This window comes from Lissotriton vulgaris, chromosome 7 (genome assembly GCF_964263255.1).
Source record: "Lissotriton vulgaris chromosome 7, aLisVul1.2, whole genome shotgun sequence".
NCBI lineage: Eukaryota > Metazoa > Chordata > Amphibia > Caudata > Salamandridae > Lissotriton > Lissotriton vulgaris.
The window spans coordinates 440,594,857-440,618,102 of record NC_141695.1 but is presented as its reverse complement, the minus strand read 5'-3'; positions in this window follow the sequence as shown (position 1 = coordinate 440,618,102).

Below are 23,246 nucleotides of genomic sequence, written 5' to 3'. Positions count from 1 at the left end.
AACTGGGCTTTGGTAATGGTCAATGTTATTTGCTTACTTTTCTGCCTATTTTTAGGAGGATGGGCTTGTAATTCTGTCCATTGCTTATTACTGTTGACAGGGATCCCCTCGAGGAGAAAGAATAATTCTCTTTATCATCAAAGTTATAAGTAACCTTCCTTGGATAAGTCAGTGTACACTGTTTTCCTCTTAAAGATCCTTTTGGTTCCATAAAAAGGAACTCTCGTAACTACCTCCTGTGTGGAGTGGTGGGGGGGACACAAGAGGCTCTTAAAGGCATGTGTCAGTTTGTATTTGCATATCTGTGCAGCCTAACCGTTAACATTGCCCTTCTTATCCTTACTTTCCTTCTTAATTATAAGGTTTGTGAAAGATGTTTGTAATCACGTTTTTATGAATTAGTGACTCTTTGGCTTCTTTTAAATGAAAATTAATATATTTTGTCATTTTTAGGGTGTTGTTAGGCTTCACAGACAAGATAAAATGTCTTTCTCTGTTTAAAGCCGTTTGATACAGAAAATGTTTGCACATATATTTATAGCATGCATTTATATGTATACTAGCAGCCCGCCCCAGCGTTGCCTGGGGCAGAAAGGGGCTGGGGGCAGTACACCCGCTCCCGCCCCGACCCCCTCCCGCACCGACTCCCTCCCGCCCCGACTCACTCGCGCCCCCCTCCCGCCCAGACTCACTCGCGCTCCCCCTCCCGCCCAGACTTACTCGCGCCCCCTCCCGCCCAGACTTACTCGCGCCCCCCTCCTGCCCAGACTTACTCGCGCCCCCTCCCGCCCAGACTCACTCGCGCCCCTACCTCCTCCGAAACTGCTGCCTCCACACCTTTCCTCTGGCCCGCACCTTCGGCAGCTCCGAGCCGCGTTCAGTGCGCTCAAGTGCGGACCCTCCGCTCCACCGCACTCCCCGTTGTCGCCATCTCGCACACAGCTCGCTGCAGAGCCGTAGTCATCGAAGAGAGACACGGCCCTGACAGACTGCAATCGAGGCATTACTGCACCGCCCTCCTCCTTGTCGTCATGACGCACGTCGCGTCGTGGCCAGCGCTAGGTCCCGGCCGGCGCTACTTTCTGGGGGGGACTACTTTGTTTACAAACGTAATTTTTTTAATTTACTTTTTTTTTGTAATTTATATAGCCTATGTCCATCTACACTCCCTGACATTTTCATAGATGTAGCGGGTGTGTAGATTGGCGCTGTGGTTCCTGAGTTTACCTTGCCAAAAGGTGCAAGTTCTCTCTTTAACCCTTTCGATGCTGATGACGAGCTCAGCTCGTCATCACCCACGGGTGGCGTGTGCTGATGACGAGCTGAGCTCGTCATACACAATGTAGTTCACAAAGGGCCAGCACAGCGCAAAAATCGCCGCAGCAGCGATGCGGTTAAAATAGTAGTATAGATTTAGCAACGTTTCCGGGATCCTTCATGTCGATGGGATAAATTCAGTGCTTTGATGCAGATTTCCTCAGATGAGAATAAGGATTACTGGTAAGTAACACTCTCACACACACACACACTGTTTAAAACTTCCCCCCATTGTATGAATTAGTACGTTTTTCAAGGGTCATATTGTCCATACGTGATCTAACCCAACCTCAAATACTGTGCAATTTGCAGAGGAAAACTGTTCTTTCTTTAAATGTTCTTCATACCCAGAAGAGCATCTCTGCTCACGTGTGTTCCCAGAAAACATAGAATTTTTCTTTTTTAAATCTGTCGACGCACCCCCATAATGAGAGATTGATACGCAAAATCAGTAATAATGAAGTCCATTTGAGTGGAAACACCACTGCAGAAATATAGTTTAAAAGGAAAGCAAGCAATGGTGCGTGCTCCCATGCTTCAGCTGTACCATTTTTTTTCTGCAAGGCCCTTAAGTTTGTTTCGAAACACTGACATCCAGTCACCTCTCCCTTCCCCCAAAGAAGTCAGGAATGGTGCATAGGATCAGGGAACAGAACAAGCAAAGCAGGAAATCCACATTTATTAAATATGTAAATAATTAGGATTCGTTTTTTTCTGGGGTAGCACTTTGAAGGTGGAGCCCCTCAACGTAAGTGTGTAAGTTAAAAAAAGAATCTGACAAAATCACCCTTATGTTTTTCACAACTGAATGTTTTCTGTTCTGCAGGTGCATCAGTGAGACTCAGCAATGAAGAATTATTTTGCCAATGGCTGCCTCGGAGTGACTCCCAGGGGTGGATCCATGGTCGCTGCAATATCAATGATCCTGGTCAGCATTATGCACATGGTGTTTGAAGGAGGCCACTTAAAGGAACTTATACGCCGTGTCAATGCAACAAAACTTGACTCTCCTGTTCAAAATTTGGCAACAGTTATGCCTTACATCTGCTATATAACCTATGGTCTGCTTACAGTGACAATAATAGTATGTGTTATCCTCCTGGTGTCAGCGTACTTAAACATCTATAAGGGTTTGCTAGTGTACGTTGCCTGGATGCTCTTTTATGAGCTTTGCCGTGTTATTTTGCTGGTGCTGAGCTGCGTTGAAATGCAGAAAGTGGAACAGCCTATAAATGAACTTCAGTGGATTGGAGTTGGCCTTCGTCTTCCGCTTCAAGCCTTCTTTATGGTCTATGTGGTTACTTTCCTCTTTGAACTGATGGAAAGCAGGGGGAGACTACTTCTCAGGAGAAGAAGAGCAGCCAAAAAACGAAAAACAAAAGGCCAAAGAGTACCCCCTGCCTTGAAGTTTGCTTTAAAGGAGGAGGCATAACTGGTTTGTCTTGAGGATATTTCCCCTTTGAATTATAGGCTAAGTGAGCCACATGATTTAAATAGTGCACCTCTTGCAATTGCTGGCACTGCGGAAAAGCAATCAGTTTACAGGTGAACTATCAGTGATATATAACTGGTCATTTTTTGTTACATGTTTGTGAATGTTACATGTTTTGCTCCATGAACATGGATTATAATGCTGAAGTAGCGGTGACTTTCACTTTGGGACAGGCTATTTGATGTCTCCTGCCCATTATTATTTTTGTATTTGTGACATTTGTTTTGGGAAGATATTAACAATACTTAAGCTGTGCATTAAGACAAATATGACATTACCATCATGACATCAGTAAAGATGCCATTATAGTTATACGTTATTTGGAATTCATGGTCTCGTCCCCTAATGTAACTACTCCCACAATACCAAACAAATGGTTTTATTGCGAAAAGGTCACTGTTTAGTATCACTTATAGCTCATTTGTTTACATGTACAATGTCTAGATGCCTCATTGTTTTCATTCTAGGGGTTAATTAATAAGCTAAAAGCAAAAGGGATGTTCGCGAACATTTGCTGCGTGATACAGATAACCCATATTTGTATTTCATTTTCTATACATTTGTATTAAAATCTTTATGTGCTTCTATGACTAGTCCTTCTTCTCTAATTTTGTTGGTTTTGCATTAGCATTGAGCAGAAAGACTGAAGACTAAAACCAGAATTCTGGACTATTTTGCTAAAAGGTCAGTGGGGCCCCAAAGTTGAAAATCGTAGGTGGCACCAAAAAGTGGTAGGAGCTACAAATTTCAGATGAGTGGAAATTAAAAAGTTACTGCTCGGATAAAAGCAAAATCATTGTACATTTGACCAAACAGTAAGATCAAGTCTATTCTTCCATTTAAAAAAAATGTAATTTAGGTCTGGTTTGGTGGATGTCTAAGATGCCTCAATTACTAAGTTTATTGCTCTCTGCACCTTCTCACACACCTTCCTGCCTCTCTGTGACAATCATCTCTGCTTCCCATCTCTCGCCTACGTTTTTCTCACCCTATCTTCCGCCACACTCCATACACACACTTTCCCTATGAGCATTCAGTCCCACATATCCAGTCTATTAACCCCTATCCACACACTGAACTCATATGTTCTCTCATCTTGCCTTCACTCCAGGGCACGAGTCGGGGGTCCACGCAGGTGGACGGCGTCCCCCCACTTCTTTCACTGAGTGGATGCCGTCCACCCTGACAAGAAATTGGGCCCCACTAAAAAGATGCTGAATTCGTCCCCATGTCCAAACACCGGGACACATTCTGCAGCGCCTGCACATTGTTGTCTGCTTTCGATCACAACAACGTGCAGGCGGAGACAGGGCTCTCTTATTTCTGACTCCTACTGGGATACTCGGCCATTCCAAAGGCAGAGTCTCAGGGTCATCAAGTCTCCTTTTGTTGGAGTCTCATGGCTGGCAGCAGGCAGGAGTCTCACACTTAGAAGCAAATGCAGCAGAGGGGAAACAAAGGCTCACACCTTGTTAGCACATCACACATACTTAGGAGATGCAGCTTTTCACTTTGTTCAGGCTTTGTTTAGGAGATTTACATGCACAGTAAGAACCTCAGATGTGTTGAACTTTCCCAATATTTTCACAAAATAAATTGCATTTATATACACTTATTACCGTTGAGGAGGCCTTGTAATAATTTAAATATCACTATTTCTTTTAAAGCACAATGGCTATAGAAAGCTTAACACTGACAAAAGGTAACATTGTTTTATGTGTAGCGTACAAAAGTGTGAATCTTCTGCCTAAATCAGGACGGTTTCCCTGTGTATCGAATCGTGCTCAAATGTAATCATGATACACCTGCTAAACATACATATGAGGGCTTAAGATCTGATATCACTTCTGGTGATGCCAGTTCCTGTGATGTTGCATGCCGTGATGTCACACGCTGCGATGCCAGGCGCTGCGATGTTAATGTTATTTGGGATTTCTATACCGTATTATCACCACTGGTCTCTAAGCGCTTGAGAGAATGCCCAACCTTGGTATCATAGTAGGAAGAGTGCCCAGGATTGGCCTACATTGTGCCCCAAGTTTCGATAAACAGAAGGGTTTTTAGTTTTGTTCCTAAATGGGAGGAGAGTGGGCTCCTTACGGTTCTCTGCTGGCATCTCATGCCAAAATTGAGGAATCAAAGAGGCGAAAGCTTTATCCCCCGTGGACAAGGTCGAGAAACGGAGGCAAACCAGCCGACCGGCATCAGAGGAGCGCAGGGACCGTCCCGGCCTATAATTTTCCAAGCGTTCCTTAATATATGCTGGGGCTTCACCATGGATGGCTTTGTGGCCAATACATAGCCCCTTAAATCTTGTTCTCTGCTTGATCGGAAGCCAGTTGCTGCAGTAAGGGGGTGGCATGGGCTCGTCTAGGGAACCTAAACATCAGTCTGGCAGCGTCATTTATGACTACCTGAAGTCTAGACAAGAGTTTTCCGGGGAGGCCCACATACAGCGAATTCCCGTAGTCTGGACGGGAGACAATCAATGCCGACGCTGCCATGAGAAGTGCCGTAAAAGAGAGAAGGGGGTGAGTTTCTGCAGCAATCTCAACAAGCCCTGCCATGTCCCCACCACGGTTGTAATCTAGTGAGACATGGAAAGTTTAGCATTCATTTTTGTACCCAGGCTCTACCACTGGGGAGGGCTCAGGGGAGGGGCCCAGATCTGGTGGCCAGAAGAGAGCACTCCAAGGGTTGGCGTTCGTGGTGCCAGCCAAAACCTCAGTTTTATTGGGATTGATTTTGAGGTGGTTGGCTGTCATCCAGTTAACTGTGAATTTCAGGACATTCGGCATCCGTACATGTGCTGCAGGGGAGTTATCAATCTGGATCAGGATTTGGGTGTCGTCCGTGTAGTTAAAGACATGGCAATCCATTCCAGCCAATGCTGTCACCAATGGCTGGAGGTAAACAATAAATAGAAGGGGGGATAGTGCTGATCCCTGAGGGACGCCACACGTTAGCTCGCCTGCATCCGATACCTGGTCTGCAAGTTGAATCCTTTGATTTCAGCATGACAAAAATGATGCCACTTGCATACTGATTAACTATGTTAGTCCCCCCACTTCTTTTTTGTGCCCTGCTTCACTCGCACCTTCACTCTAACTCTAACAACCTTCTTGACCCACAATTACTCTCACACTCCTTAACCACTTATGTTTCCTACATCCCCTCCCTCACAGCATACGCTCTTGTGCTGTCTCCATTTTTTTCACACCATTCTTAGCATTAGTACTTGTACATTTAAAACAGCCATAAGTTGCCATTTTGGAGTGGATGCCTAGAATTTTTATTACAATTTCAGTGCTGGAAAAACTGTAACCAACTTATCTCTTTGTTTGCCTGTATTGGTTTTTATGTTCTAATTATTTTGGTCACATAATTTCATTCCATTTAAATAGCGTTTGTGCAATCCAGTTAACTTTTTACCGGAAATTAGACAAGTGCTAGACGGATTAAAGTTCAAATATTTTTTGGAAATGTAAATACATGAGTATGAAACTTGACTGACCTCTGGAGGGAATCAGAAATGTCATAATAAGCTAATTATATCTGTGTGTGGGATTAATGCCTTATGTGTATGTCTTGAATGGCATGCCATTGACTTTATCCAAAACCTACCTGACATTCAATCCACTTGTATAAGAATGCATATATGTCCAAGGAGGACAGAGATACCAACTGGCACTTTCTCCTTTGCACTTAATGTAAGCATTTATTCCACAGTGTTGTAGAACAATTGCACTCTTTGGTAGTTACTGAAACTAGATTGGATAGTGAAGTACATAAAAATCTTTTTCTTTGTTCTTCAACATACGATCTATGAAAGAATCTGATTATTGAGGTATTCCCCAGTGTGAGGATGTGAATTTTTAGCATTAAATGTTAAAATATTGATATTAAACTCTCAGATTCATACTGTATTAAGAAAAGCCCATCGACCTCATTGTATGACCCAAGTTTCAGCCAATGAGGAGGCTAGGCTTTGAGTTCCGGTCCTCTCAGAGGATTGCGTTGGACAGATTCTCCAGCAATGGATCTTTCATAGATTCACTTGCTTGAATCACTAGAGTCTGAGACCTACTATAACTTTACAAATTCAGTATAAGACACTGGCTGCCTGCAACTCATCATAACAGCGATACTCTAGTTGCACATCCACCTCAAAGGTAAAGAACCAAACTTCAGCCAATAAGATGAGAGTGACCCAGTTGCACCCTTCCTAGAGGCCATCTTTCCTCAGATTTGTACTGCACGTATTGTGGAAAGGGAGTCCTAGAGCTTGGCTCTCTTGTCTCTGATAAGGCCTAGAGCTTTGCTCTCTTGTCTCTGATAAGTCCATCTTTTTTCAGAAATGTTTCTGGTAACCTATTCTTAGGTGGTTTGTGTTTAGATATCCATTCCTGCCACTGGAAAGGCAAGTGTAGTGAATATTACAATGGAAAAAACATCTGGAAAGAGCCTGTCTAAGGCATGTGACTATTGTGAGAAAATGAGGATGTTCTGTGATGACCCTCATGGGAAATATATGCAGTACATTTGCTTCCAAAACTTTTGATAGAGAGGGAATACTTTTGTAGTGACTTCAAAGAGTAAGGCAGATTAAATCCCCTACTTAGGGGATGTATTGGGCTCAACTTTTAAGCCCTGAAAGGAGAAAAAGACGTTAAAACTTCATATCGAGTTTAAGACTAAGGAATCATCTTCTCTAAAAGAGCCACAGGAGGAAATCCATAAAACAGCCCTCAAGCCATTTGTGAGGCCATCATGTCAGCCATCTGAGTGTGGGCAAAAGAAAAAGAAAACAATACTATATGAATAGGATGACTGCATTCTGCCAACACTGGAGCCTCCTACACTTTCCCATCTGAGGACATCCTCAGGTAACATAACCTCATAGATCTGGTGTCAAAAAGATTAAATTTCCCAGTGACACAAAATAAGCTGATTAACGTGCAACCTGGTCTCCTCCCTGAAAAGAGGCACTCGCTGATTTATTTTTCACTATTGATTTGTCTGAGACACTTGTGCTTGACATTTGAGGTGAGATTCCCCCTGAGAGGGGTACGGGAGGGGGCAACTGCACTGCATTGGGTGAACATTCATTCTTTTCCATAGAGGGGAGTGTACAAATAAAGTGTCACTGTGACTTTCAGTGTCTTATACTGCTGCTACAAAGTTACAGTGGGACTCCCACTTCGACGATGAGGAAAGATTCAAGCATTTTAATCTGTGAAAGTTGCCAACACTGAAGAACTATAGTTATCCAGTATTGGGGTATCTTTCATAGATTCACATGCTAGAATCATTCCCCGTCGTTGAAGTGGGAGTCCCACTGCAACATAAATAAAGCAGTAGTCAAAGAACTTCCATGGGCTATCATGGAGGCAATCATGCATTTAATTCCCTATCTACCTCCTTTTCTAAAAAAAAAGGGACAAACTTAAATACAAACAATTAGTTCCCAGCACCCTTTAGAACCTTCCCATAGAGAGGCTGAGTCCCTCCGATTTTCCAGCACAAGTATGGATAGTAATACTGGAGTGTATGGGGAGCCTCTCAGGGTAGGAGGGTGGGTTGCATGTGAATCTATGAAATATACCAATACTGGATTACTGCAGGTAAAGATAAGTAGGAAAATGCTACTTACCAGTATGCATCTGTTCTTGGCATGTAGAGCTGCAGAGTTGCACACTGTGCATAGATCGCCACCTAGTGTTGAGCCCGGATGTTTGAAGTTTGTTGTTGTCCTGAAAAGTTCTTTGGAAGTCACGAGATAGGTGACTCCTCTTTTGGACCACATTGCGCATGGGCATCGGCTCCATCCCCAGATTGTTTTTCGCCATAGGGTAATGATGGAGCTTTACAAGAAAAGGAAGTATGCCCATATAGTTTGTATCTAATTAAGATAATACTGGAACAGACAAGGGTAGCTGGGAAGGTGGGTGGGCGTGTCAACTCTGCAGCTCTACATGCCAAGAACAGATGCATACTGGTAAGTGGCATTTTCCGTTCGAGGCATATGAGCTGCAGATTGCACACTGTGCATAGATTGTATAGCAGTACCCACCCCTAGCGGCGACCACCCCTATCTGTTGCAGTAGTTGGGAATAATGTTTTAGAACAGCCTGGCCCACATTAGCTTGTTGTTTGGTTTGCACATCTACACAATAGTGTTTTGTGAATGTGTATGGTGTAGACCATGTAGCTGCTTTGCAGATGTCATCTAAGGGGAATGTTCCCTAAAAATGCCATTGAAGCCCCTATCCTTCTCGTACTGTGGGCTTTAGGAGTAACAGATAACGTATGTTTAGCTTTGTGGTAACAAATATGTATGCATTTGACAATCCATCTAGCTATCCCAGATTTTGAAATGGGATTACCTTTGTGTGGTGGTGAGAAAGACACAAAAAGTTGTTTTGTCTTACGAAAGGGTTGTGTCCTCTCTATGTAGTATAGGAATGCTCTTTTGACATCTAGGGTATAAAGATCTACCGGTGGGTCATTTGTCTAAAAAACGCACTTCGACAGCGGGCTCGAGTCGAGAAGAAGAGATTCAGGTACGTCGTCGACGTCGAGAATTCAAGACCCTCCGCCGTCGTCAACTCTGCGACGATCGGCGTCGAGGACTAAGACCCCTCCGCCGTTGTCAACCCGGCGACGATTGGCGTCGAGGCACAAGAGCCATCCGCCGTCGTCAAACTGGCGACGATCTGCGTCAAGGAGCATCACACCTCCGCCGTCGTCAACCATGCTACGATCAGCGTCAAAGTGTGACCCCCTCCGCCGTCGCCGACGATCGGCGTCGAGAGCAAGCTCACCTCCGTCGTCGCAGATACAGCGATCGGCATTGAGAGACCAGAGTCCTCAGCCGTTGTCGATCGGCATCGAGGATGAGATCTCCGTCATCGTCTCGTCGACGTTCGGCGTCGAGGGTGCAAAATACCCCTCCGCCGTCGTCGCGTAGACCCTCGACGTTGAGATTGGCTGCTCCGCCATCTTCCCAGCGACGTTCGGCGGCGAGAGAGAGAATTGCTCCGTCGATGGCTGCACATCGACGTCGAGAGATCACTGATCTTCATCAGCCTCTCACCGGCATCGCTCGCCGTCGAGGCATTCGACGTTAGAGCAGCCGACGTCGAAAGGAAGCACGCAGGATCGACGTCGAGGGACTCCCGACCGAGGTCAAGGCCCGCTTCAGAGAGATTCAGAGAAGGATCGGTGATTCTGGTGACGGAGTCAGCATCCCACCACTCATCCTCAGCCTCTCCAGAGGCTAGAAGCCCTGCCCGCAAGTCACCTTTGCGACGGACGGAGCCTTCTTCTACTGAGGTACGGTTGTCCCCGAGTTGGAATCTGCCATTACATCACTGGCGAGATTCAGGGGCTACGAGGCGGATGCAAGTGTACGCCAGTCCTATGCACAGGTCGCCTCTTCAAATACTGGTTGAAGAAGCGGACAGACACAGCCCTCCCAGGCACAAAGTCCAAGCTGAGAGATCACCTGTGAGGAGACCTGCTAGGTCTCGTTCCCCCAGAAGGGAGGACCGCTCAAGCAGATCACGGGATAGGAGGCACAGTGCTCATCGCAGGAGTAGGAGAACACCGTCTACTTCCTCTGCCTCCTCTACCCACTCTTCAAAGAGGGATTATTCCACCCACGCTTTCGGATAGCCCTATCTCTAGGGTCTCACCGATTGATGACATTAATACGTACCATGATGTCCTCAAGAGGGGAGCTCAGAAGCTCAACATTGCAATGTCTGTTCCCCAGGTCACCACAACAGTGATTTTTGAGACACTTCACCAGAAGTCAGAGTCTCGTCCATTGCTTCCATTGGTTCCAGGGATTGTGGAACCTGTCATGGACATATTCCTGTCTCCAGCTGTAACGGCCGGATTCTCGGACCAGATAGGATCAGCTCCTCAGAGCACCTCCAACCCAGCCGGAACGTAACCACCTCCCTCCTCAGGACCCATCTGTCCAGGCACCTGGGTACCTACCTGAGGATGGGGGAACTCTCAATATACAAGCTAATATCATCAGAAACACCACTAAATCTATAGGGATTATTAGGAATACTCACTGATTACTAAGGACGTCCATGCCCTACACCACACTCGTACCTCATAGTCTCGCGACCACATGGGTCCAGACTAATCTACCCTGGGGCAGTTCTGATTATTTACCATTACACACTGGTTACACCAAGTGCTCGCTCAAGATAGGCACTGTATCCCCCCAGTGCTCTCACTATTTCATCCAGGGCCCACGCCACAATCCTGTGGGTATACACACTGACCACAATCAGTGCTCTCACTAATGCCACTCTCTCTCTAGCAGCAATGTCACTACACACCGTGTCCCTCCGGTCCTCTCATTAACAAGCCACAATCCGGTGGTTATAACGCCGCATCCCAACGACGATCACTTTCCTATGAATACCTTCAGCTCTCTCTTTCTCTATGTTGGGAAGTTTCTCTCACTATTCACTAGAGGTTCACTACTACAATAATATTATGGAATGGCCGAATTACTTAGTGTATAACTTATTCTCCTGGCTCAAGGGCTCCTCTCTCTCCCTAATTATTCAGTGGCTACTTACCTGATCAGGGGTAGCATCTGTTCTGGCTGTAACACCTGACTAGAAGAAAAGGTTACCTGCACTATAAGAACAAGAGACACACACTGTATGCAAAAGTTATTCCCTGATTTAAGCGCTCCTACTCCCTTTTGATCCATCAGTTGCTACACAGCATCTGGTTAGAAGAAAGGTTAGCTCTATCATAAGAACAACACATGCACACTGGTTCACTAAGAACTGGGGTATCTTTATTACAATAACAAGAAAATGGGAATAGACACATACACAGATCTGCGGGGTCTCTGTAAAGCTTTATTACTATACTACATCCACATGTAACTAACAGGGACTGTCACACCGCTGAAAGAAAAAGGATTAGCAATAGGGACAAGGTTAATATTTAAAGATAAGGACCAATATCACCTGAGGAGTGTGGGGTCTTGCTCTAGCTGTCATCTGGGCTCCTCTCTCGTCTTTGCCTTAGCTCGTCTTAGATCCTCTCCTGCACTCTTGGACACACATCTGCGCTGATCTCTCTGCACTGGATTCCTCTCCCCCACGAACTCTCTCCACCTTCCAACTTCAGTTTAATTGTTTCTGCCGTTCTGATAACCGTTCGCTCCACTAGCTTCTTCACTCTGTCTGATTGTCTCTGTGCCAATGTCCAATTCACTCCAGCTGCTCCCACTGATTAATCCACGATATAACTTCAGTCTCTTCCAAAGGGCATTACTTCAGACTCCAGCTGTTCACAACTCCTCCTGATAAGTAACTGCTTCTGACTGCTTCCTTCAGTTCCAGCTCACTGACTGTCTGTCTGTCTTCTCTCTGTTCCAAGCATCTTCTGTCTCTTCTCCTTCTGCACTCAACTCTTTCTGCTCCAATCATCAACTGAACTCCTTCCAACTCAAACTCTTTCTGATTCTCCACTCCTTCTGCAACTGCACTCCTCTCCTCTGCTCCATTCCAACTCAACTCCTTCCAGCTCAAACTCTTTCTGATTCTTCACTCCTTCTGCAACTCTACTCCTCTCCTCTGCTCCAATCCAACTCAACTCCTTCCAGCTGCTCCAAACCAACTCAACTAACTGACTCCGCCTCTGCACTTCACTAATATGGAATGCTGTCTCCTCATGGAAAGTTCCAGCCATCAGCCCGCCGCGCATCAGATCTCTGCACCACTCCGCGTCAAGGACACACACCCAGCCGGCAGGCCTTTTGTGGTGTCTTCCACACAGAGAATAATACAGCCTACCGATAAGGGCTGGCCCAGACCGGTTCTCTCCAAGTGAACAACAGCTTAAAACTAAAACATTACCTTTACCCTGCAAGCATCTCAGTTCTGCGGGGACAGAAAGCAAAATGGAGTCTCTCTAGTTCAGGGCCTTGTAGGCCTGAGAAGAATAAAATAACCCTTAGCTCTGTCAGAGTACCTACACAAACCATACCAATATGTAATATAAAGTCAGGACTACAGGATCCACCCTCTACTATAGGCAGGATGATGAAAGGACACATAATTATGTCAAAGCCAATAGGCAATAGATGGATTAGAGTCAAGAATAAGGGATCTATCATCATATAAAGCAGCTATCCTCTAGTTTATGCTTCTAGGTCTGGAAAAAGGCTTTAAAGGGACCAACACAAAGCAAGAATACAGATTCAAGATGTTAGCAAGCTTAAAGTCATCATCACTATAAATAGAGCCAAAAGCCATGTCAGAACACCAGCGACCATTAAGGCGGTGCCGGCTCGCATCCAGAAGAAATACAAGCCAGCTACCTCTGACCCGGTCTTTGTTAAGACTGATCCTCCTGCAGACTCGGTGATCGTAGCAGCAGCACGTAAGACAAATGCGTCACTGCTACCTCTTTAGTACCTCCAGATAAGGACAGCAGATCCCAGGACTCGTGGGGTCGCAAGGTCTGCAACTCTGCCGCTTCTGCACTGAAGGTCTCCAGTGCGGCCGCGCTTTTAGGCAGATATGATAGAGCCTTATGGGATTCCATGGAGCCAGAAAGACTTTGAAGAGACACTGACAGAGGGCTGTCTGGTTGCGAACCAGATGATTAGCACGGCGGCTGATGGCACTGTGCTTTCGGCGCATTCTTATGCGCATGGAATATGTGCCAGAAGGTCGTCTTGGTTACGCTTGGCAGGCCTTAAACCTGATGCACAGCAACGCATCTTAAACCTTCTGTTCTCTGGTTCCTCTCTCTTTGTCTCCCACACTGACGAAGAGATGAGTAGAATGAAAACCGAGCCTTACCCTGTCAAAGCGGTCGGCTTGGAGAGTAAAAAGGAGTTTAAGCGCTGATACAAGACCATCCAGCGCAATGGGGCTCAACAGAGGGTTCAAACCCCTCAGTGGTCCCAGAACAAGAATCAGGGAAAATCCCAGTTTCGAGGAGGAAAATCTAATAGAGGTAGAGGGGGTCACCAGCAACAATACTCTACTACAGCGAGAGGAGGGAAGTTATGAGCAGTGGCTTCCTCTGGCGCTGTTGCCCACTTCAGTGGGAGGAAGTGCTTCTCAACATCTGGCAGAGTGGTGCAACATCACAAAAGATCGTTGGGTGCAGAATATACTGCGCAATGGATACACACTTCGTTTCCGTGCGCTCCCAAAGAACATTCCTCCGAAGAAATCTCGTCCTCACCAGCTTGTTCTACTCCCAAGAGAGGTGACGGCTCTCCTTCAAAAGCGAGCTATAGAAGAAGTACCGCCCTCTCAAAGGGGAAAAGGAGTTAACTCCAGATGTTTTCTTGTCCCCAAAAAAGAGCACAAGTTCCGACCCATACTGGACCTTCGTCTACTAAACAAAGTCATAGTAAAAGAGAAGTTCCACATGTTGGCTCTTCACCAAATATGTCCACATCTACAAGTGGGGATTGGATGTGTTCAGTGGATCTGCAAGATGCATACTTCCATATCCCAATTGCAATACGTCATCGCAAGTACCTACGGTTTGTGGTCGGCAACAAACACTACCAGTACAAGGTGCTGCCCTTCGGGCTCAAGTCTGCCCCACGAGTCTTCACCAAATGCATGGCAGTGATTGCAGCCTTCCTACACAAAAAGGGTCTCTTGGTCCATCCATACCTGGACGACTGGCTCCTGAAAGGTGCATCTCCTCTACAAGTAGAAAGCGACTTACACGTTTGTCTGCAACAATTGCACAATCTTGGCCTCCATGTCAACATGGAAAAGTCAGTGCTGCTTCCAACCTAGTCCATCCACTACCTAGGCTCCATTCTGGACACAAGCTTGGGAAGAGCGTTTCCTTCGGAGGAGAGGCTTTTTTCGATGCAGCAGAAGTGCAGGATTCTGCTCGAGACACAAAGTCCAACAGTCCGACAGGTAGCCTCCCTGCTGGGTTCCATGGCGTCCTGCATCTTCCTCATACCACACGCCAGGCTGAGGATACGTCTGTTGCAGCAGGCGCTGGAGGACCAATGGGATCAATCGACAGGAGGCTAGGAAGACCGGATCAGTCTTTCCCAGGCAGCGAGATCTTCCATCAAGTGGTGGACTCGGCCTCAGAATCTGTTGGTGGGGGTTCTCTTTCGCCAACCACTCCCGGCACAGTCAACAGTGACAGACGCGTCTCTACAAGGCTGGGGGACACACATGGGGTGCCTTCAAATACAAGGTCGGTGGTCGGCACAAGAACAGTCCTACCACATCAATATGCTGGAGCTGCGAGCAGTACATCTCGCTCTCAAAGCCTTTCTCCCCGCAATCGAATCCAGCTCGGTCCTGGTACAGAGCGACAACACGACCACCATGTTCTACCTGAACAAACAGGGCGGCACGCAATCACGCCCTCTCTCCCTGGAGTCCCAGGCGATCTGGCACTGGCTTCTCGCTCGGAACCTCTCGGTGGTAGCAGTGCACCTTCCAGGAGAGTTAAACATCAAGGCAGACTCACTCAGCAGACACTTCGAAGAGCAACCAGACTGGGTGCTAAACGACGAGGTAGTGGCGGACCTTTTTCATTGCTGGAGTCGTTCGACTATAGACTTGTTTGTAGATGACGAAAACAAAACATGCCACGCCTTCGCGTCCAGAATCCACCGTCCAGGGACAAGGGGGAATGCACTCTTGATGGATTGGTCAGGGACATTTGCCTTCGCATTTCCTCCCCTGTCTCCGATTCTGAAGGTGGTTTCCAAGCTCATCAGATCGGACATGGAGATGATCCTAATAGCTCTGGACTGGCCACAGCAGTGGTGGTACCCGGACCTTATTCATCTGTCTGTGTGTCCACACAGATGTCTACCTTGCAGGCCGGACCTGTTGACCAAGATGGGTGGGAGGATTCTACATCCCAACCTCCCCTCGCTGCGCTTGACAGCATGGCTCCTGAAGTCATGCAATACGGACATCTGAGCCTACCTCCTGATTGTATGCACATTTTAAAAGAGGCTAAGAGGCCCTCCACAAGAGCGTCATATGCGTTCAAGTGGAAGAGGTTTTATCTTTGGTGTAGGGAGCGTCACCTTGACACTACGAAAGGGCAGGGGGATGTTATTCTTCCATACCTTCTTTCCTTAGCAACATCTGGGTTGAAGTATGCTTCTATTAGAGTGCATTTGTCAGCCATTACGGCGTATAGGAAATCATCGAGCCAAACATCTTTCTTCCAGAGGTTGAAGAAAGTTTACCCCCCTGTTAGAAATTCTTCTCCTCCTTGGGAGTTGAACCTAGTGTTATCCAAGTTGATGGGGCCTCCTTTTGAGCCCATCCACAAGGCCTCATTAGAGCATTTATCTTGGAAGGCCGCTTTCTTAGTAGCCATTACATCAGCGCACAGAGTAAGCGAAATCCAAGCGCTGTGTACAAAAGAACCTTACACTGTTTTCCACCACAACAGAGTAGTCTTAAGGGCACATCCATCTTTCTTACCAAAGGTTGTGTCTGATTTTCATATTAATCAGTCTATTTCTCTTCCATCCCTTTTTCCAAACCCTGCGACCCCGGCTGAGCGGTCGCTGCACTCCTTAGATCTCAAAAGAGTGCTTAAATTTTATTTGGAAAATTCCAAGCACATTAGGAAGACGGATCAGCTATTTGTCAATTATGGTTCCATGAGAACGGGCTTTCCAGATGCTAAGAGATCCATCTCCAGATGGATCGTCTCCTGCATCAAATTGGCTTATCAGCTAGCGGGCAAGCCTTTACTGTTGACGCCTGAGGCACACTCTACAAGGGGGAAAGCGGCCACGGTAGCTTTCTTACATGATGTCCCTATGTCAGAGATTTGTAAGGCTGCAACCTGGAGATCAGTTCATACCTTTACGAGGCATTACTGCCTAGAATCTGATTCCAGTGCTGATACTCAAGTAGGACGAGCCTCCTTGAGAAATCTATTTGGGTAGCCTGCTGCCTGTACAAGCTTAGTTTTTCTAGGTTTATTAATGATATTACTATTTTGATGCTCCTTTGGCCGCAGGGAGATGCGGTGAGGCTCGCTATTCTACTCTAATGCTTATGACTATTGATGAGGATCCCCTGGAAGAGGAGGATTAGTTACTTACCTGTAATCCTAGTTCTCTTCCAGGGGTATCCTCATCAAAGTCATAAGCAAACCCCCCCCCCCCCCCCCGCCACCCCCGCCTCCCAGGGCAAAGGACTACGAGATATTGTTAACCGTTTTGTTCCATGGTTTATTCAGTCTCCACAAAGAACAACTGATCTAACTGTCACCCCTGAGGCATGATGGGAAGCTGGCGGTCAGGAGTGCCTTAAAGGCACGGTGTCAGTTTATTGCCATGCAGCTACAGGTTAGCTTTTCAGTCTTTTTAGACTGGGTATTTGCAATGCAGCCTGGGAGCTTTCTATGCTTTCAGTGTTTTTTGAGAATTTCTACTGCTTTCTGAGCGTTAAAACAGTTTCTAAACAAACTTTGGTGTTGTTTCTCATTTTTCTAATGCATGTTATTCATGTATGGTGGAAATCAAACAAAAGTGCTCGTTATATACAGTCACATGGTTTTCTCAATCATAATCATGGAAGACAGACTGATAGGTATATCTACGGGCTGAGTACGAAACATTATAGATCTTACCAGGCCACAAATTTAAAGATTGCAAAAACGTTAAATAACACGCAAAATGCAATTAACCTAGAACCAAAATTGAATTTGTTTTGAGAGATAATTTGTGAATAATAAATAATGCAGGGGCGATTCAATGCGCACTAATATTTACTGTGATAGACATAAATATTTACAGATTCAATCATTAATTAAATTGCATTAATGATAGCTAAACCATAGGTTATATTCAAAAAGTTTAAATATTAGTCAAAACCTAAATGAAGCCCAAGTGGGCACCTATTTCCGTAATGGTTGCGCATCACTCAATATTGCGTATTGCAAAAGTGCACTCAAAGCTCATGGTAAGCTTCGCCCTGCAATTCGATAAAGCCCCAGTGGGCATAAATCATCAAGTATTCCCAAATTATTGGTCTTTTCATACAGTTCTTATGTGATCTGGTGCTCTAAAATGCCCCTGCCAGTTACCCTATATTGGCAGTTCCAAACACCCAGCCAAAAAAAGAGTGCTTGAACACATGCGGGCGATAACCAATGGTGATAAACAATATCCCATTGCGAGACACTTTGCATTGCACCACAAAGGTAATGCAAATATGTTGTCCTTTTGTGTACTTGAAACAGTTCCGATAAGGGAAAGAGGTGGAGACCGTATCAAAGAGATGAGGAGACTGGAATCAAGACTGATTATTAAATACAGGACAACCCAACCGAACGGCCATAATTTACATGAGGAACTTAGTGTGCATCTTGGTTAGTAGACTGGTTTAACTGTGTGTATATACCTGCTGTTTTTTAAAACTTAACACTAATTTATCACTTGTCACTTGTAGTACAGTCACTGATCACATATTTGTTATTTTCTGGTTTACAGAGTCTGTTGGTGATCTTATTTGGGAATCTGTCCGACTTTTGGGAGCACCAGATCACATAAGAACTGTATGAAAAGACCAATAATTTGGGAATACTTGATGATTTATGCCCACTGGGGCTTTATCGAATTGCAGGGCGAAGCTTACCATGAGCTTTGAGTGCACTTTTGCAATACGCAATATTGAGTGATGCGCAACCATTACGGAAATAGGTGCCCACTTGGGCTTCATTTAGGTTTTGACTAATATTTAAACTTTTTGAATATAACCTATGGTTTAGCTATCATTAATGCAATTTAATTAATGATTGAATCTGTAAATATTTATGTCTATCACAGTAAATATTAGTGCGCATTGAATCGCCCCTGCATTATTTATTATTCACAAATTATCTCTCAAAACAAATTCAATTTTGGTTCTAGGTTAATTGCATTTTGCGTGTTATTTAACGTTTTTGCAATCTTTAAATTTGTGGCCTGGTAAGATCTATAATGTTTCGTACTCAGCCCGTAGATATACCTATCAGTCTGTCTTCCATGATTATGATTGAGAAAACCATGTGACTGTATATAACGAGCACTTTTGTTTGGTTTCTGTCTCGTGAGAAAGCAGGTTTTACCTGCGAAACGCGTCGAGAAAGCCATTAAATAAACACCTTTGCACTTCAAAGTGGCCCGGATTGCTTTTCTTGAATGGAGAAGATGTTGGATTGATATATTGGGATTCGCTATCCCATCCGAGGCCCGCCTTTCAAAGCGGCAGGGTTCTAAGCGACTTGTTTGGCTGGATATATATATATATATAGTTATTTATATGTGGGGCACATATAATATAGTGTTTCTGGGGTCCCGCGCATGGGCGGGAATATTCTAATGCTAATGGTTATGACTTTGATGAGGATACTCACTCAACACATAAGAGGGGAGAGGGCCAAACAGTTACACTCTACCACCCGAGCCCCCAAAGGTTCTCAAGTACATACACAAAGAGGGTGGAGAGCAAAAGACAAAACGTATAACAAAGCAGACAAACTCATCTGTTTGAAAAAAAAACTGCCCTCACTCACATACCGAAGTATGTGACATGCTTCATCATAGGGCCTGCTTACAATACGCCCTGGTGTAGCCACACACAGGGCGGAGCATAAGGGAGGGGAAAAAATAATGAATTCCACACAACACAACGTACGAGCATGAAACTCAACATACAAAACGCGTAACATATAGTGTGAAAAAACAGTGCCATTCAACAAGTGGCTCAATAAAGCAGTGCGACAAAAAAGGTGCAGTTAATTGGAAGTGGTTAAAACTGATGTAAGGGTACCAACCAATTTTTTTTTTATTATTCTCAGGTTCCCCCACCAGGGTTAAAAAGAAAAAGGATGGGTAATGTCTTAGTGAGAAAGTGAGGTTTCTAAAGACTTACCTCCTATTACTGCTGTGGTCAACATGTTTCGACCGACTTACTGTGCCTCGAAAGGTCACCCCGGTCTTCTTCAGGACTGATGTCGCTTCCAGTACCACTTATGGCCCCACCGTATTTCGGTTATTCTGCCTTGAAGTACGAGCCGGTCTACCTAGATCCTAATTCCTCTTGTCAAGTGTGGAGAATGTTCCCAATAGTCAGGGAGAACATTAACAAGTTTATATGATATATAAACCCGAACTGGTGTCCGGCAGGAGGGCATCCCAGGAACATAACTATTCCGTAGGCTTGCCCTGCCAAATCGGCCTCCTTTCCGAAACACCGTGAAGATGAGGATACCCCTGGAAGAGAACTAGGATTACAGGTAAGTAACTAATCCTTCCACAGATTGATTGAGATGGAAGGGAGAAATGACTTTGGGCAAGAATTTTGGATTAGTACGCAGAACTACCTTATTGTGATGCATTTGCAAGAAGGGTTCTTGAATGGTTAGTGCTTGTAATTCACTAACTCTCCGCAGAGAAGTAATAGCTACTAGGAACGTAACCTTCCACGTTAAAAATTGTAGTTCACATTTGTGCAAGGGTTCGAAGGGAGGTCCCATTAACCGTGTGAGAACAACATTTAAATTCCACACAGGTGAAGGTGGTACCCTGGGGGGAAATATTCTTTTAAGGCCTTCCATAAAGGCTTTAATGGCAGGCCCTCTGACTAGAGATAGATGTTGTCTGTTTTGCAGATATGCTGCTATTGCAGCGAGATGTAGTCTAATAGAGGTATAGGCTAAGTTACATCTTTGGAGATGCAGAAAGTATCATATTATGTGTTGGATAGACACATCTAGAGGAGCAATATTTTTGTTGTGACAATATATTACAAATCGTTTCCACTTGGCTGCATAACATGCCCTAGTGGTTGGACGTCTTGCTTTTTTAATGACATTCATGCAGTCTGCAGAAAGGTTCAGATATCCAAATTTTAGGATTTCAGGAGCCAGATCGCAAGGTTGAGCTGAGCTGGGTCCGGGTGTCTGATCTCTCCACGGTTCTGTGTTAAGAGGTGTGGAGACAGGTGCAATTTTTGGTGTGGTACTACTGACAGTTGTAGCAGTGTGGTGTACCATGGCTATCTGACCCACGTTGGAGCAACTAGAATGAGGGTGAGAGAATGCTGCGGTAGTTTGCGTACTACTAGTGGCATGAGTGGTAGAGGTGAAAAAGCGTACGCAAATCTGTTTGACCAGTTCATCCATATCGCATTGCCTTTGGACAGTGGGTGTGGATATCTGGCGGCGAAGCTTGGGTATTTGGTGTTTTCGTGCGTGGCAAATAGGTCTATGTGAGGTTGTCCCCACATCTGAAAGAATGGCTGAAGAACTTTTATATGAAGTTCCCACTCGAGGGTCTGTTATGTTTGACGACTTAACAGATCCGCTATGGTATTTTGTACTCCTGGAACATGCTGGGCTAGAAGGAATATGTTTTGAGGAATAGCCCACCACCATATGTCTTGTGCAAGTTAAGAGAGCTGCAGGGAGTGTGTGCCTCCCTGTTTCTATATGTAATACATGGCTGTCATGTTGTCCGTGCGGACAAACACAGCCTTGTTTGATGCTTGCTTTTGGAAAGCTTTTAGTGCTCGGAATATTGCAAGTAACTCCAGATGATTGATGTGGAGTAACTTTTGTTGCGGTGTCCACTTCACTTGCCTTGCATGGTGTGTTGCAGGAGGCTGGCTCCCCATCCTGAGAGTGATGCGTCCGCAGTCAAGATTATCTGAGGAACTAGCTCTAGAAACGGTCTTCCCTTGGAAAGATTTTTGGTGTTCCACCACTGCAGAGAGGGATGAGTCCGACCATCTACCAACACTAGGTCTGTTAATTGACCTTGAGCCTGGTTCCATTGACGTGATAAGCATTCTTGTAGCGGACGCATTTAAAGTCTTGCATTGGGCACTATGAAAATGCAAGAGGCCATCATCCCTATGAGTTGCGTGAACACTCGTGCTGGTAGGGAGTGCTGTAGCTTAAACTTTGTTAGAAGAGTTTGCATGCTGGCTATCCTTGCTGGAGTTGGATAAGCTAGCGCAGTTGAGGTGTTTATTGTGGCACCGAGGTATTGTTGTACCTTGGATGTTTGTAGATGGGACTTGGCGTGGTTTATTGTGAACCCCAACTACATTGTTGCATGAGTGTGTTCCACGCATCGGTTGTATGAGCCAGTCGTCGAGGTACGGGAAGACATCGATGTGTTGTCTTCGTAAATGCGCAGCCACTACTGCTAAGCACTTGGTGAATACTCTTGGTGCTGTTGTGACTCCGAAGGGGAGTACTTTGAATTGATAGTGTTTCCCGTCTATCACAAATCTGAGATACTTCCTGTGAGCCTTGTGAACGGGAATGTGGAAGTATACGTCCTTGAGATCTAAAGTAGCAAGAAAGTCGTTTTTTGACAAGAGCGGAAGGACTTGTTGGAGTGTGACCATGTGAAAATGGTCTGACTGTATGTTTATGTTTAGCGGTCTGGGGTCTAGAATAGGCCTTAGAGAGCTGTCCTTTTTTGGGATTAGAAAATATATAGAGAAAACCCCCTTGTTTTGTTGGTGCAGAGGAACTGGTTCTATTGCACTTTTTTGGAGCAGAGATACTACTTCTTGCTTTAACAGTGATAGATTTTCTTGTGACATTGGATGCTGTTTGGGTGGTATGTTTGGGGGGTAGATATTAGTTCTAGACAGTAACCTGACTGAATAATTTGTCGCACCCACCTGTCTGACGTGACGTTGATACAGGCAGGAATGAATTTTTGCAGTATTCCCCCCACAAGAGTGGAATGTTGGTGGGGGGGAGTCATTGGGTACGGGTAGAGGCAGAGCGGGAGTTGTTTGGTTTTGCCTCTGCCTTTGTTGTTGTTACCCCTGTAACCCCCTCTCTGGTAGCCCTTAGAGAATGTGGATTGGCTAGGGGCCTTGTAAGAAGTGGAGGGACTTTCCGAGGAGTAGCCTCTAGTGTTGCCTCTGTGTAGTGAGCGACGAAAAGAACGCCTGGGAGCTTTCTGCAGCAAGGCTCCCATAGATTTTGCTACATCAGTGTCTTTTTTTCATTTTTTCTAAAGACACGTCAACATTTGGGCCAAATAAATGTGTCTCATCAAATGGTTGGTTAAGGATGGAGTTTTGTACTTCAGGTTTAAAACCTGAAATACATAGCCAAGCATGTCTGCGTAGTAGGGTGCTGGTGTTGATTGCCCTTGAGGGGTAGGGCACAACGAATGGAAGTATTAGTAATATTTTTACCTTCCTGTATCAGTTTGTTGGCCCTATTTTTGTATTTGTCTGGTAGGTGTTGTATTATGGACTCTAGTTCACCATAATGTGCTCTGTCATATCTGGCCAGCAACGCTTGGGTATTGGCAATGCGCCAGATATTAGCTGCTTGTGACACTGTTCTTTTGCCGGAGGTGTCAAGTAGCTTAGATTCTTTGTCTGGTGGTGAG